This window comes from Bufo gargarizans, chromosome 6 (genome assembly GCF_014858855.1).
Source record: "Bufo gargarizans isolate SCDJY-AF-19 chromosome 6, ASM1485885v1, whole genome shotgun sequence".
Classification (NCBI taxonomy): Eukaryota; Metazoa; Chordata; class Amphibia; order Anura; family Bufonidae; genus Bufo; species Bufo gargarizans.
Genome location: NC_058085.1, coordinates 235,706,888 through 235,721,016, shown reverse-complemented (window position 1 = coordinate 235,721,016; position 14,129 = coordinate 235,706,888).

Below are 14,129 nucleotides of genomic sequence, written 5' to 3'. Positions count from 1 at the left end.
ATACCAAATATGACATTTCTTTTTTTTTTTTTTTCAGTTTTACATAATAAAGAATTTTTTTAATCAATTATTTTTTAGTTACTTTTTTTGATTGGTACTATTTTAAGGTGCATATGACTTTGTGATCGCTTGGTATTATACTTTTTAAAATACAAAATAGCTTTTTGACAGGTTTTTTTTGTTTTGTTTTTTGGGTACATGATTTTCTTCACAATTCAATATAACACTTTATGGGGCAAGGTGACCCAAAGTTTTGGCACAGTTAATTTTTTTTTTACAACGTTCACCTGAGGGGTTAGGTCATGTGATATTTTTATACAGTAGGTCGTTACGGACATGGCAATACCTAATATGTATACATTTTTTTATTTTTTTTATTTTTAACACAATGAAAACATTTAAAAAAATAAAATAAAAAATGTTTTAGTGTCTCCATATTCTGCCAGTTTTTTATTTTATTTTTTTGCCCGATTGTTTTATGTAGGGGCAAATTTTTTACAGGATGAGGTGACAGTTTGATTGGTACTATTTTGGGGGGCATGCACCTTTTTGATTGCGTGGTGTTGCGCTTTTTGTGATGTAAGGTGACAAAAAAATTGTTTTTATTAAATTTTTTCTATGGTGTTCAGGCGAGGGGGTGGATATCATGTGTGATTTTTTTATAGAGCCGGTTGTTACGGACGGGGCAATACCCAATTAGTGTTTTTCCTTTCTTTTTTTTACAATTTTATGTGTTTTATTTTGGGAAAGGTTTTTTTTTTACTTTCCTTTTTTTTTTTTATAATTTTTTTATTATGAAAAACACATTTTTTTTTTACTTTTTAGTTTTGTACCACTCTGGGACTTCAACATCTGGAGTCTGATCCCCTCTTCAATGCCTAAGGGCTGGATCTCACAGGCTTTCATAGGAGACAAGCCACAATGGAGATGCAGAGGGAACCTGTACCCTTCGCAAACCCTCTGCATGTCGCAGTCAGTTTTGACAGTGGCATACAAAGGGTTAATACGCCGGCATTGGTGAAAACATGCATCAGGGATCCGTCTGTGAGTCACTGCCGGGTACATGCTGCTGATCGGGCGGGTGCAGGACCCGCCATACATGTACAGCGCTGGTCCTTAAGTCACGTCCACCAGCGCCGTACATGTACGGCGGGGGTCCTCTACGGGTTAACAGGTTGCCGACCAAGGACGAGAATGCTCTGCCTAACTGTCCGGTACTCAACGCCTTAGGACGAGCATTCTCGTCCTAGGGTTAACCGGCTGCCCCACACACGCTACCGCGATCAGCAGCAGTGGCCCGGCTGATACTGACAGCCGGGCCCCTGCTGTATCTGCCAGCATTGATGAAAACACAGATGCCGGCGGATTGACCCTCTATTTGCCGCGGTCACGCTGACCGCGGCATACAGGGGGTTTGCGGCAGCTTGTACATCTCCATCGGGTCCCCGTGCTGCGGTGATGAGGACCCGATGGTTGCTATGGCAGCCCCAATGCCATGCACAGGCATCAGGACTGCCAGCTACAGAAGCCCAAGAGATCCAGCCCCAGGGCTGGGTCTCCTAGGCAAATGTCGGCGTCTAAGGCCGAGTTCACACGAACGCGTGTGACCGGTGCCTGTGCTGCAGGCCGCAATGCACGATCGCCGGCCGTGGGTCAGCCGCATCGGATTGCGGACCCATTAACTTTAATGGGTCCGCGATCCGCCCGTTCCGCAAAAAGATAGGACATGTTCTATCTTTTTGCGGAACTGAAGTACGGGACGCAACCCCACGGAAGCACTCCGTAGTGCTTCTGAGCGGTCCCGTTCCGTGCGGCCGTTCCGCAATTCCTGATTTGCTGGACCTATTGAAGTGAATAGGTCCGCATCCGGATCACACACGTTTGTGTGAACTCGGCCTTACAGTGTAAGGCACTGACAGTTCAATACAGCACAATACAGATGTATCGTGCTGTATTGAAACAGGGATCAGACCCTGAAATGTTTCCCATAGTGGAACAAAAATAAAATACAATAAAATTGAAATAAAAGTGTTCTTAACAATAAAGAAAATTAAGTTTCAATAAAAACAGCCCCTTCCCCATAAAAAGAGACACATGAAATTGTAAAAACTAGAATTTTTTTTATAAAAAACACATATTAGGTATCGCCGCATCCGTAACAACCTGCTCTAAAAAAATATCAAAGAACAGGGAAGAGACAATTGCGTATTTGTCAAAAATGAAAGTCACTACAAAATCAGATAAAAAGTCAGCGGCTCACCTACTTCAGGCTATAGGGTATAAGTGCTCTATCCTAGGCGTACCCGTCGCCTACATGGTATTATAAAAGTAAGTGAAAATGTGAAATGGATGGCACACTAATATATGATGTCGCATGGATTCCTGGTTGGGATACCAATATAATTAATTAGCATTCAAATATTCACAGGTATGTGTTAGTGCCAGTGTCAATAGTAATATAACTGTCCTACATAGGGATGTCAGTTATGGTGATATTACTGGTAGTGACAGTAGTAGTCTCAGTGCTCCCCTGTTTAGGTTCAACAAGGAATAGTGGTATTCATAAGTGGTAATTAACACAACCGTCTCTAGGTGGCAGCAATAGACCAGTGACAGAAGTGCTTAGATATACTCAGAATTCATTATGATATATATATAATAAAAATCCACAGATTTATGGATTAGAAAAATAAAAAATAGAATAAAAGTTCAAAAATATTTTTTTTTTATAAAATGGAAGATGGTGAATGAGATGGTAAAAAGTTGTTAAAAAGGTTGAAGAATAATAAAATAAAATAGTAGGTCTGAAGTCTTTGTGTATTAATCCTCCTTTGTACTTTTATTCTAAAAAAAAAATATTCTAATCCATAAATCTGTGGATTTTTATTATATACAGTGGATATAAAAAGTCTACAAAACAAACTGAAATCTTTTAGGTAGAGGGAAGAAAAAATATAAAAATAAAATAATATAGTTGCACACCCTTAAACTAATACTTTGTTGAAGCACCTTTTGATTTTATTACAGCACTTTATTACAGTCTTTTTGGGTATGAATCTATCAGCAGGGCACATTTTGACTTGGCAAGATTTGCCCACTCTTCTTTGCAAAAACACTCCAAATCTGTCAGATTGCGAGGGCATCTCCTGTGCACAGCCCTCTTCAGATCACCTCATAGATTTTCAATCGGATTCAGGTCTGGGCCCTGGCTGGGCCATTCCAAAACTTTAATCTTCTTCTGGTGAAGGCATTCATGTTCAGCTTTCTAGCAGAAGCCTGAAGGTTTTGTGCCAATATTGACTGGTATTTGGAACTGTTCATAATTCCCTCTAGCTTAACTAAGGCCCCAGTTCCAGCTGAAGAAAAACAGCCCCAAAGCATGATGCTGCCACCACCATGCTTCACTATGGGTATGGTGTTGTTTTGGTGATGTGCAGTGTTGTTTTTGCGCCAAACATATCTTTTGGAATTATGGCCAAAAAGTTAAACCTTGGTTTCATCAGACCATAACACCTTTTCCCACATGCTTTTGGGAGACTTCAGATGTGTTTTTGCAAAATGTAGCCTGGCTTGGATGTTTTTCCTTGTAAGAAAAGGCTTTCGTCTAGCCCAGACATATGAAGAATACGGGAGATTGTTGTCACATGTACCACACAGCCAGTACTTTCCAGATATTCCTGCAGCTCCTTTAATGTTGCTGTAGGCCTCTTGGTAGCCTCCTAGACCAGGTTTTCTTATCGTCTTTTCATCAATTTTGGAGGGACGTCCAGTTCATGGTAATGTCACTTTTGTGCCATATTTTCTCCACTTGATGATGACTGTCTTCACTGTGTTCAATGGTATATCTAATGCCTTGGAAATTCTTTTGTACCCTTCTCCTGACTGATACCTTTTAACAATGAGATCCCTCTGATGCTTTGGAAGCTCTCTGTGGACCATGGCTTTTGCTGTGGGATGCGACTAAGAAAATTTCAGGAAAGACCAACTAGAGCAGCTGAACTTTATTTGGGGTTAATCAGAGGCATTTTAAATGATGGCAGGTGTATGCTGACTCCTATTTAACATGATTTTTAATGTGATTGCTTAATTCTGAACACAGCTACATCCCCAGTTATAAGAGGGTGTGCACACTTATGCAACAATTTTTTTTTATTTTTCTTCCCTCCACCTAAAATACTTCAGTTTGTTTTTCAATTGAGTGGTATAGTTTATAGGTCACATTAAGGCCCCTTTCACACGGGCGAGATTTCCGCGCGGGTGCGATGCGTGAGGTGAAAGCATTGCACCCTCACTGAATCCGGACCCATTCACTTCTATTGGGCCGTGCACATGTGTGTTGATTTTCACGCATCACTTGTGCGTTGCGTGAAAATCGTAGCATGCTCCTCTTTGTGCGTTTTCCACATAGAAGTGAATGGGGCTGCGTTAAAATCGCAAGCATCCGCAAGCAAGTGTGGCTGCAGTGCGATTTTCACGCACGGTTGCTAGGAGACGATCGGGATGGGGACCCGATCATTATTATTTTCCATTAAAACATGGTTATAAGGGAAAATAATAGCATTCTTAATACAGAATGCATAGTACAATAGGACTGGAGGGGTTAAAAAAATTATTTAACTCACCTTAATCCACTTGTTCGCACAGCCCGGCTTCTCTTCTGTCTTCATCTTTGCTGTGCACAGGAAAAAGACCCGTGGTGACGTCACTACGCTCATCACATGGTCCGTCACATGATCTATCACCATGGTAAAAAAGATCATGTGATGGACCATGTGATGAGCGCAGTGACGTCATCGAAGGTCCTATTCCTCAAAGAAGAATACAGAAGAGAAGCCGGGCTGCACGAACAAGTGGATTAAGGCGAGTTAAATTGTGAAGAAGTTCGAGTCTGGGTACCAAACATGCCGATTTTTTATGCCGATTACAATGTTTTGCACTCGCGCTGAAAAATCACACATTTTCCCGCGACGCACCCGCATCTTATCCGGGCCAAAAACAGGACGCCCGTGTGAAAGAGGTCAAAAAGTGGAAAAAGTTCTGAAATGATTTATCTTTGTCTAATCACAGAAACCTGACATTTTAACAGGGGTGTGTAGACTTTTTATACTCACTGTATATTGTGGGGATTTGCTCTGGTAGACAGGCTAGCGGATGCAGTACAGAGTCAAACACAAAGTCTTTAACTTAAACAGTTCAGTGTTTTATTCACACATAAGGAAAAACAAAAAGGAACGGTTTGCAGTCTTGGTGTTTATTCACACCATAAAAAGTTCACAGAACAAAATGTTTGGTCAGCAGTTTTTCCACCCGCAGTCCACAGCAAGCTTTAGGGCCTGTTTCCCAGCTTCTTTCACTCCCAGGAAAGTTCTCAGTTCCCAAACACACAGAGACTTGAGTCTAGCGCCACCATAGCTGGAAGGAGAAAACGAGTATTGCAGGGAGATTGCATACTTGCTTGCTCCGGCAGCCCATTCACACTACCAAGAGTCAAGGATGTTTTTTTTTCTCTCTTTATGTAAACCTCTTTGTGGTTCTTTATCATCAACACGCAATTTAACAAAAGGACAAGCATAAACAAAATGACCACTTTCTCCACAGTAATAACATAGCTTATGCAACCTCCTAAAGTTCCTATTACCAGAACGGAACAACACCTGACCCAGCTGCATGGGTTTCTCCCCTACCCCAGAATTACATGTCATAATACTCTGGGGAACTGGTAAGACGAAACCAGTCACAGAAGGGACCCCTCGCGTGGAGGGGACCTTACACCTCTCTCTAATGCGTCTATCTAAAGACATAGCATTCTCTAATGTATCCGGATACCCATGAAAAGAGAGGGAATCTTTTAATTTCTCAGACAACCCCTGACAAAACTGACTACAAAGCGCGGGGTCATTCCACCCAGACTCCGTAGCCCATCTCCTAAACTCAACACAATACACATCTGCAGAACGTTCTCCTTGTAATAAAGTAGGCAACTTACATTCTGCCATCGAGACCCGATCTGGGTCATCATAAATTAATCCCAAGGCTTTCAAAAATGTATCCACTGACCGGAGGGCCAGAGAACCGGTCGGCAGAGAAAAGGCCCAGGACTGCGCGTCCCCTTTAAGCAGGGAAATGATTATCCCTACTCTCTGACTCTCATCACCAGATGAAGACGGCCACAGCTGAAAATACAACTTGCATGACTCTCTAAAGCGGATAAAATCATCCACACCCCCAGAAAATCGATCAGGGAGAGCAACCTTAGGTTCAAGGCTGGACTGACTCCCACCAGCGGAGTCATGAAGCAGAAAATTCTGCCAAAGTGAAACTGCATTGCAGAGGTCAGCTACCTCCCAAGTTAACTCCTGCATGCCATCAACCAACAAATCAATTGACTCCATCTCAAAGCTGCTGATAAATGGCAGTCTAGGTTTTGGCGGCTTATAATGTCATGCTGGACAGGATACAAGATACAACAGAAATCCACAAACATGTGTCTTGGCCAGAAGCTGGGGATAAAGGTCATCTCCTAACAAATCCCTACAAGCTCTCCCTAGACTTCAGTGCCCACATTCAGAGGTGGGAATAAACGTGCCCCGGCTGAAGATTTCCTAAAATCCCTAAGATGGTAACAGGGGGAAAGAGACAGCTTGCTTCCTCAGACCTGGAGGACTCAGGCGTCTCTCTAACAGCTTAGACAGAACACACACAAGAAAACAAAACCAACTTATCTTGTCACAGAGCAGATACAGCAACTCCTTCTTTCTTTCCTTCCTTTTTTCTTTCCTTCCTTCCTTTTTTCTTTTCTTCCTTCATTCTTTCCTTCCTTCCACTGAGCAAGATGGAAGCTATAACCCGCACAGGACACTGGGAAGGGGCGTAATTTAAACTCATACAAACGACCCCACCCAGTGCACCTAAAGGAAGGCAGATACAGCTCAACTCCAAAACAAAAACAAAACACTACACACATGCTGCTAACCTGGCAGACCTCCACACATAACCTGAGCAGGGCATGACACTGTTATTACTTTACTGGCACATGATGGGGGGGCTGTTAATACTTTACTGGCACATGATGGGGGTCTGTTATTATATTACTGGCACATGATGGGGGGCTCTTATTACTGGCACATGATTGGGGGGTGCTCTTGTTACTGGCACATGATTGGTGGGCACTATAGGGGCATCTACTGTGGCCACAAAGAAGGGGTATTTTATATGGGGGCTCTGTACAGTAGAATTTTATACTGGGACACATTATGGTGGGCACTATGGGGAAGGGGGGAGAGAAGTACTATGGGGTCATCTACGGGGGGCACTAAGAAGGGGTATTTTATACTTGCAAATTAAGGGGGACACTGAGGGAATCTACTGGGGCATTTTATACTGGTACATTATGGGGGGGGGCACTAGGAGGAAGGGGGGAGAGGAGCACTATGGAGGCATTTACTGAGGGCATTATATTGGTGTATTTTATACTGGCACATTATGGGGGCACTATGGGGACATTAGCTCAACTGGGGGCATTACAAGGGGGTATTTTTTGCACTGTTACATTATAAGGAGAATTATTTCTACTGGGGGGCATTATGGTGGGCTTTATTACTCCCCCATAATATGACCCCCTAGTAGCAGCACCAGCCTCTCCCTGCTCTGCTATCCCACTGCCCCTTCTCCAAATCCTTATTATGAAATCTTTCTCATTAGGATAAAACACATCATCTCCACCGAGCCCCCGGCCAAAGTGTTGAAGTGGCATCTGAGATCCCCAAGGGCCAAGACAAGTAATTGTAAGTTTTCATGTGAAATATGTTTATGTTATACATATATAGCATACACTGTGCCACACAATATACAGTATACCTCTACACTATGTAGTCTGTTCTATAAGCACCCTTGTTCTGTGGCGGTGGACAGAAAATAATCTGGAAGTGCCCCTCCCAAGACCAGGCTCTGGATCTGCTACTGAACACAGCTCGTAGTCAGTCTCTTACAGCAGGCCGGCCCGAGATTGTGTGAAAAACTATTTGTTACAAAGATTGTTTTCCTCTTTGTGAGTGTTTAGGTGAACCCGGGGGGTGGGGGGAGGCGCCACAAGATCAGCTCGCACATGGCGCCTGAACACCTAAGGCTAGCCCTGGTCAGCACTAGCTGCCGCTGACACTCAAAACTACCGGCTCTTACCTCACCGAGGCCAGGAACCTCGGTGACACATACCTTTCATCCAGTGGCGGATCCAGAGCCTGGTCTCAGGAGGGGCACTTTCAGATTATTTTCTGTCCGCCGCCAAAAACAATGGTGCTTATAGAACAGACTACACAGTGTAGCGGTATACTGTACATTGTGTGGCACAGTGTAGCGGTATACTGTACATTGTGTGGCACAGTGTAGAGGTATACTGTATATTGTGGGGCACAGTGTAGCGGTATACTGTACATTGTGTGGCACAGTGTAGCGGTATACTGTACATTGTGTGGCACAGTGTAGAGGTATACTGTATATTGTGGGGCACAGTGTAGCGGTATACTGTACATTGTGTGGCACAGTGTAGCGGTATACTGTACATTGTGTGGCACAGTGTAGTGGTATACTGTACATTGTGTGGCACAGTGTAGGCTATATGTGTATAATAAACATATTTCACATGAAAACTTACAATTACTTGGCTTGGCCCTTGGGGATCTCGGACGCCACTTCCACACTTTGGCCGGGGGCTCGGCGGAGCTGATGTGTTTTTATCCTAATGAGAAAGATTTCATAATAAGGATTTGGAGAAGGGGCAGAGGGATAGCAGAGTAGGGAGAGGCTGGTGCTGCTACTAGGGGGTCATACCATGGGTGAGTAATAAAGCCCACCATAATGCCCCCCCAGTAGAAATAATTCTCCTTATAATGTGACAGTTCAAAAAATACCCCCTTGTAATGCCCCCAGTTGAGCTAATGTCCCCATAGTGCCCCCATAATGTGCCAGTATAAAATACCCCTATATAGTGCCCCTAGTAAATGACCCCATAGTGCTCCACACCCTCCTTGCTCCTAGTGCCCCCCATAATGTACCAGTATAAAATGCCCCAGTAGATGCCCTCAGTGTCCTCCATAATTTGCAAGTATAAAATACCCCTTCTTAGTGCCCCCCGTAGATGACCCCATAGTACTCCTCTCCCCCCTTCCCCATAGTACCCACCATAATGTGTCCCAGTATAAAATTGTACTGCACAGAGAGCCCATATAAAATACCCCTTCTTTGTGGCCTCAGTAGATGCCCCTATAGTGTCCCCAATCATGTGCCAGTATTAACAGCCCCCCCCTGTTCCAGTAACAGCAGCCCCCCTGTGCCAGTAATAGCAGCCCCCAGTAATAACAGCCCCTCTGTGCCAGTAATAACAGCCCCCAGTAATAACAGCCCCTCTGTGCCAGTAATAACAGCCCCCAGCAATAACTGTGTAGCGTATAAAATACCCCTATATAGTGCCCCTAGTAAATGACCCCATAGTGCTCCACACCCTCCTTCCTCCTAGTGCTTACACACACTCCTTCCACACCCTCCTTCCTCATAGTGCTCCACACCCTCCTTCCTCCTAGTGCCCCCCATAATGTACCAGTATAAAATGCCCCAGTAGATGCCCTCAGTGTCCTCCATAATTTGCAAGTATAAAATACCTTCTTAGTGCCCCCCGTAGATGACCCCATAGTACTCCTCTCCCCCCTTCCCCATAGTACCCACCATAATGTGTCCCAGTATAAAATTGTACTGTACAGAGAGCCCATATAAAATACCCCTTCTTTGTGGCCTCAGTAGATGCCCCTATAGTGTCCCCAATCATGTGCCAGTATTAACAGCCCCCCCCCCTGTTCCAGTAACAGCAGCCCCCCTGTGCCAGTAATAGCAGCCCCCAGTAATAACAGCCCCTCTGTGCCAGTAATAACAGCCCCCAGTAATAACAGCCCCTCTGTGCCAGTAATAACAGCTCCCAGTAATAACAGCCCCCAGTAATAACAGCCCCTCTGTGCCAGTAATAACAGCCCCCAATAATAACAGCCCCCCTTTGCCAGTAATAACAGTCCCCAGGTGCCAGTAATAACAGCCCCCAGGTGCCAGTAAAAGTATTGTATATAATAAAAAAAAAAAAAAAACACATACTTACTTCCATGTTAGTGATGCCTGTCCTCTTCTGGCCTGTGTCCCACGCTGTATGGCTCAGGCTGCGTGATGACGTCATCGCGCCGCCCTCTGATAGGCTGCAGGCACTAGGCCGGCAGCCTATCAGAGGAAGGGAAAGGGACACGCCTCTCCCTCCCCTGCTGCAGCACAGGCATCTGTATCGCTGTCCTGAGGACGGCGATACAGATGACTGGAGATGAGCGCTTCCACAATGGAAGCGCTCATCTCCCTGTGCCCAGCCGCCGCCGCCCGCCACCAGCTCGGGGGGGGGAGCAATTGCCCCATTGCTCCCCCCCTCTGGATCCGCCACTGCTTCCATCAATGATTGCCCCTTGCGCCTTACTACAATTATATATACAGTGGGATGCGAAAGTTTGAATGATTTTCCTGTATAAATCGTTGGTTGTTACGATAAAAAATGTCAGTTAAATATATCATATAGGAGACACACACAGTGATATTTGAGAAGTGAAATGAAGTTTATTGGATTTACAGAAAGTGTGCTATAATTGTTTAAACAAAATGAGGCAGGTGCATAAATTTGGGCACTGTTGTCATTTTATTGATTGCAAAACCTTTAGAACTAATTATTGGAACTCAAATTGGCTTGGTAAGCTCAGTGACCCCTGACCTACATACACAGGCGAATCCAATTATGAGAAAGAGTATTTAAGGGGGTCAATTGTAAGTTTCCCTCTTCTTCTGAAGAGTAGCAACATGGGGGTCTCAAAACAACTCTCAAATGACCTGAAGACAAAGATTGTTCACCATCATGGTTTAGGGGAAGGATACAGAAAGCTGTCTCAGAGATTTCAGCTGGCTGTTTCCACAGTTAGGAACATATTGAGGAAATGGAAGACCACAGACTCAGTTCAAGTTAAGGCTCGAAGTGGCAGACCAAGAAAATTCTCGGATAGAGAGAAGCGACGAATGGTGAGAACAGTCAGAGTCAACCCACAGACCAGCACCAAAGACCTACAACATCATCTTGCTGCAGATGGAGTCACTATGCATCATTCAACCATTCTGCGCACTTTACACAAGGAGATGCTGTATGCCAGAGTGATGCAGAGAAAGTACAATGTTCTGGAATGGCCATCTCAGTCCCCAGATCTGAATATAATTGAAAATCTGTGATGTGACTTAAAGAGAGCTGTCCATGCTCGGAAGCCATCAAACCTGAATGAACTAAAGATGTTTTGTAAAGAGGAATGGTCCAAAATACCTTCAACCAGAATCCAGACTCTCATTGGAACCTACAGGAAGCGTTTAGAGGCTGTAATTTCTGCAAAAGGAGGATCTACTAAATATTGATTTAATTTCTTTTTTGTGATGCCCAAATTTATGCACCTGCCTAATTTTGTTTAAACAATTATAGCACACTTTCTGTAAATCCAATAAACTTAATTTCACTTCTCAAATATCACTGTGTGTATCTCCTATATGATATATTTAACTGACATTTTTTATTGTAACAACCAACGATTTATACAGAAAAATCATGACGATCCCACTGTATGTATATATATATATATATATATATATATATATATATATATAGTGAAGAAATAGCAGCACTCTTACAGGGTGCCAGGTGCAAATTCCGAACTATGAAATCCTCAACTAATAGTATCAAAAGGCAAGGCAGCACACCGGTCTTAGTGTAAAAAAGTGGATCTTTTATTCCAGCCCAATGCAACGTTTCAGCTCTTCAATTGAGCCTTTGTCAAGCGGTGACAACAGTGCTCAGATAGGTGTATATAAACAGGTGGTTATACAAATTCAAATCAATACAATTAATCAATCAATAAACATGATTTTCCATAAAAAATACATTGTGAATACATAATACATGATTTCATATCACGTGCATCAATAGTATAGAATTCATTTCTATGTGATAATCCATATGTTCAAGAAAAGGGACGTGGTATATAGTAAACAATATCATAGTGAATGACCCCCATTCCTAATAGTTAATAAAGTGCACTTGTGCTAATTAAAAAAGGCATATAATACTTCATGAGGCGCTCACCCATTTGATTCCAAGTCATGTGTGCGATATACAGTGTTCCAACACAATCAATGCGTCTGCGTTGAAAACAAATAGCGCGAGAACTTCACACATTCCCGCGCATGCACAGGCAGAATATGCCAGGAGCTCTGCCGTAAGTTATCATGGGCAGTGCTAGATTGCTACTGAGAACTGCGCATGACCAAACGGACCCAGTCAGAAAAGAGAGGCCGGACTATGAGATCACGTCTCCGCAGGTGAGGAGGCGGGGCATCTACAGGAGAGGCAGGTCCCCCAGCGTAAGCTGGGGACCCTGCCACCAACCCGCCGTGGATCGGGACCAGTGGCAAGAAGATTGCCACTAGACCCCGACCACTATGTCCCACCAAGCCACCGCATTCTGTCCCATGAAGGGAGAAGGGACGACACCGGCAAGTGTCCCTCATCCCCCGCATGTAGACAAATGCCCACAGGGGCGCTAATGAGAAAATGGAAAATGATGAATACCGGTCTATTGGTATAAGCGCAGTAGGTGAAAACATGAAAATACAGAACAGTCACTATCAGCACACACAAGGATCCGTTGAGTTGCGTGTTTATGAGGTTCAAAATTTCTTCAAATAGTATCTAAAAAGAAAAAGAAAGGAAAATGATTAGAGCACTGATCCTCTCCTAAAACACAGTATTAATGGTAAACACATCTGAGGCTGTGAGGTCACGCAACTCTAAATTCAACATTCAGCCCCTTAGGTTTTAATGTCTGTAAATGATATATCCAATAGAGTTCTCTTGAGCATGGCAATACCCCCCTCGTCATCTAGGGGTGGCAACATGGTCAACTATTCTGAACCGTAGATCCTTCTCCGTGTGCCTAGCTTCAGTAAAATGCTTAGACATGGGTAAATCTAGTCTTTTTTCACAGATCGTGTACCTATGATGATTAAGTCTAGTTTTAAGGTCCCAGGTAGCCTCACCTACATACGAGAGGTGACAAGGACATTCAAGTAAATAAACCACAGACAACAGGTTTCAATGGATGAACATAACACCCCTACCTCCAATGTTCGTTTTTTAGGCCAAGGCCCAGATCCTAGCGGACCAGACGAGCGGGTAGACGGCAACAAAAAATAGCGCAAGAGACAAACAGATGAAACCACAAAGGAACATGAATCTACACAAGAAACCATAGTGGCAAATATTTCATCTATTCCTTTTTCATCTTCGCAATTGTCTGTTTTAGAAAAAGGTTTTAAATTTGGTCCATCTAGGCATACGGACTGGTTCCAATTGGAACTTGATATACATAGACTGTTTAGTTCTATAAAATTAAAGGTATGGTTTGACAAGCAACAGTCAGTGCCACAGATTGCATCCAACCTATGTGCTGAACTTAAATTGAGTGATGTACAGTCGTGGGCAAAAATGTTTTGAGAATTACATAAATATTGGAAATTGGAAAAGTTGCTGCTTAAGTTTTTATAATAGCAATTTGCATATACTCCAGAATGTTATGAAGAGTGATCAGATGAATTGCATAGTCCTTCTTTGCCATGAAAATTTACTTAATCCCAAAAAACCTTTCCACTGCATTTCATTGCTGTCATTAAAGGACCTGCTGAGATCATTTCAGTAATCGTCTTGTTAACTTAGGTGAGAATGTTGACGAGCACAAGGCTGGAGATCATTATGTCAGGCTGATTGGGTTAAAATGGCAGACTTGACCTGTTAAAAGGAGGGGGTGATCATTGAAATAATTGTTCTTCCATTGTTAACCATGGTGACCTGCAAAGAAACGCGTGCAGCCATCATTGCGTTGCATAAGAATGACTTCACAGGCAAGGATATTGTGGCTACTAAGATTGCATCTCAATCAACAATTTATAGGATCATCAAGAACTTCAAGGAAAGAGGTTCAATTCTTGTTAAGAAGGCTTCAGGGCGTCCAAGAAAGTCCAGCAAG